A 2,479-nucleotide genomic window follows, 5' to 3' on the forward strand; every position below is an offset into this window, starting at 1 on the left:
TACAACTGGCTATATTTAGCTACCATTAGCTACAGGTAGCTACAGTTAGCCATGTTAGGTACAACTGACTATAATTAGTTGGAGTTAGCTATGTTAGCTACAATTAGCTACAGTTAGCTACTGTTAACTACAGTTAACTACTGTAGTTAGCTACTGTTAGTAACATTTGGCTACAGTTGGTAAACGTTAGCTACAGTTAATTACAGTTAGGTTGTTAGCTACCATTAGCTTCCATTTGCAACAGTTAGCTAGTGTTAACATTAATGGCTCCAAAATTTTAAGATAGTTTTAGAATGGCACCATCAACTGCATTCAGACTAGCCACTAGTTCATATTTCATGTCATAAATAATCTAAACAGCCTCAGTTCAGAAAATAAAAGATAGATATGGTGACCAGATTGCTGAAGTTAAATCGTTGGTTACGTACTATAACCCCTGATTCTATGAGTATAGGCGTAGCCCTTTAAGGCTGTCGCTGGTGGGTTTATCCCTAAGGCGCTCAGCGCTGCACTGAAAAACTTTAGTCCATGCCCACCTGCTGTGTGGGCCTCACCCCCGGTCCATATAAATTACAGTGAGACCGGGTAATCGGATCCCGACATAGCTTTTTTTCTTCAGCCATTTAGGAACCAGTGAGGCCCAGAGCTTAAAGGGCTACGCCTATACTCATAGAATCTGGGGTTACAGTACGTAACCAACGTTCTATTTCGTATAGGCTTCGCCCTTTAAGGCTGTCGCTGGTGGGTTCAAGGTGAAGCAGGATGCAGTCTATGCCTCACTGGGTCCATTCAGACACAACATTGTAAGAGTCCCACCGCCTGCAGCCTGCCTTGCTGATGGCCGCTGATTACCAACACCTGGCGGCCATCAGCCTGATGAGCCTCTCCATCTACTTAAGGCTGCAGCCCGGTGTGATTCAACGCTGGAGCATATCACCTCTCATGGTACAGTACTGTTGAGGTAGAAATGTTTAGGTGAAAAGAATTTGTTCACCTTCTGTTCTTTTTCCCAGTTTCCTGGTTCCTTCGTGTTTTGAATTCTCCTCGTGGCCTGACCTGGATCCCTCAGCCTGTCAGGTGTCCCTCGTGTCTCTTTGCCTCCAGTTGCCAGAGGGAAAAAACACAGATCGGTAAAACCCTCCACTCTGGAGAGGGAGGCGAAGGTGGAGTCGGATGTCTTCAGCTTGCCGGCCCAGCTGCAGCCTCGTTCCAGTCTGACGTCACAGCTGGACAGTGAGGCCAGATGGGGTCATGGCGACGAGTCAGGGCAGAGCCAACCTTGCCGCCAGATCATCCGATCAGGGCGGAGGAAGGTGAGGGATAGAAAGTCCCTTGTGTTAACATCCTCCTGGATTATGCCGGGCAGCTCCGAGAGGAGGGCGCCGACGGCTGGGAGCAGTGTGGTCGCCGACGTGGGAAGATCCAAGGTGGCTGAGCATCCGCTCGGCCACTCGTCTTCGAAGGAGCAGCTCCGCATCGCCTTTCTCTGAGAAGTCATTCAATTCACTGCGTGACTCTGTGTCAATGAATGCGGTGGCATCGTCCCGCGCATAGCATCCCGCCACAGAAAAAACATTCAGCGGGGCTGCTGCTAACATCGCCTTTTTGAGGAAATAATTCGATTACCGCAAGGACAAAACACGTTAGAAAAGGCGATGGCGTCGTCCAGCAGGTAGCGACCCGCCACGGAAAAGCACTCCTCAGCACTTACCTTGAACAAGGCTGCTCGTCTCTGCTTCTCCTCGGGGAGGAAGAGCTCACCAGGACGGCAGGAGGTTGGCGTGGCGGAGACCCAGGCATCCTTAGCAAGTGTTGTGCCGGTCAAAGCTGGACAACTTTTCCTTCTTCATTCTTCTGACAGTGCTAGCTCGCTGGCTGAAGAAAAAATGGGAGCCGATTACCCGGTCTCACCGTAATTTATACGGACCGGGGGCGAGGCCCACACAGCAGGTGGGCGTGGACTAAAGTTTTTCAGTGCAGCGCTGAGCTCCTAGGGATAAACCCACCAGCGACAGCCTTAAAGGGCGAAGCCTATACGAAATAGAACTGGGGACATTTCCAGCTCAGAGACCAAAAAGGATGAAATGTTATCAAGATTAAATTAAAAAACTGAGACAGTTAGTTTCTTTTATTTTTATATATTTATTCATGTTTAAACAATAAAATTCAAATATAACAGCAGGAATGTGTCTCTACACACTGTTAACATTTCCTAAGAGTAATAAAATGAATAAAGTAATAATAGTAACAGAGTACTAAAACTGGGGGGAGGGTCATGGGTATGTACTAGTAAGTGAGCATGCATACCATTTGAGAACGTATGTCCTTACATAGGTGTATATAAGTACACAGTGTATGGTTACGTAGCTGATGTGTATTTATAATGAGTGTATGTGTGAGGTGAGTGAAGGTCAGGTAGTCCGCTGACATGAGCTCATCTCTAGTTATGTGAGGCCTCCTCTGTCTGAAGAGATGGTGG

The sequence above is a fragment of the Nematolebias whitei genome, chromosome 1 (genome assembly GCF_014905685.2).
Source record: "Nematolebias whitei isolate Nwh7 chromosome 1, NemWhi1, whole genome shotgun sequence".
NCBI classification, from domain to species: domain Eukaryota; kingdom Metazoa; phylum Chordata; class Actinopteri; order Cyprinodontiformes; family Rivulidae; genus Nematolebias; species Nematolebias whitei.